General features: G+C 32.7%; 1 non-coding gene across 1 annotated transcript; it reads right to left on the bottom strand.

Moving 5' to 3' along the window:
* Window positions 1-394: 394 nt before the first annotated feature.
* On the bottom strand, window positions 395-501 carry LOC128578646 (U6 spliceosomal RNA). The gene has a single exon (XR_008377785.1). It is a non-coding gene; the product is annotated as a U6 spliceosomal RNA (small nuclear RNA).
* Window positions 502-781: the final 280 nt, after the last annotated feature.

Genomic DNA, 781 nt, shown 5'->3' with positions numbered 1-781 from the left:
CACTACTAAATTGGTGCTAATTGATGAACCCACATGTGCACAGACAGAAGTAAAACTCAGTGGAAATCAACTGGAGAAGACAGGGGAAGAGGAGTGGGTAGTATGAACACTATTTGAGAGATGAGACTCAAGCATTGCAAAAGTGATCTGTGTAACCTAAAAACATCTATACCCTCTTAATATTTTGAAATAAATCAAAATAAAATAAGTCATTATTGAAAGTGTATCATTTTAAATCTGTTTAATTTAGCATAATTGAATATTTTAACAAATATTTATCTATCATCTTCTATATGCAAAATATTAATTAGTATTTATTTCTTTGTACCCTTAAATATGCTCTATATTTTATGTAGGCATTATGCGTCCCCTGTATATTTCTTTCTTTTTTTTTTTTAATATGGAATGCTTCACGAATTTGCGTGTCATCCTTGTGCAGGGGCCATGCTAATCTTCTCTGTATCGTTCCAATTTTAGTATATGTGCTGTCGAAGTGAGCACTCCCCTGTATATTTCTCTGTCTCTTTATCTACTTCTGTTTTATACTTGTTTCAGGGAAGTTATTGGTATACATAGAAACTATATTGTCTTAATTACTTGAAAAGTACTAATTGAAGTACTCTCCAAGAATAGTTAGAGAGTATTATTCTAGTAACCTTCATTACCAAGTTTGATTGCAAGAATAGATCCAATTAAAGGAGTCATACGTAGGTCAATGATACCAACTTGTTTGGAAGAACAGCTGACCCAGCAGCTGTCATGTTTGTTCTTAAATTCCTCC

Source organism: Nycticebus coucang, chromosome X, assembly GCF_027406575.1.
Source record: "Nycticebus coucang isolate mNycCou1 chromosome X, mNycCou1.pri, whole genome shotgun sequence".
Classification (NCBI taxonomy): domain Eukaryota; kingdom Metazoa; phylum Chordata; class Mammalia; order Primates; family Lorisidae; genus Nycticebus; species Nycticebus coucang.
This window is presented reverse-complemented; position numbering and strand designations above follow the sequence as displayed.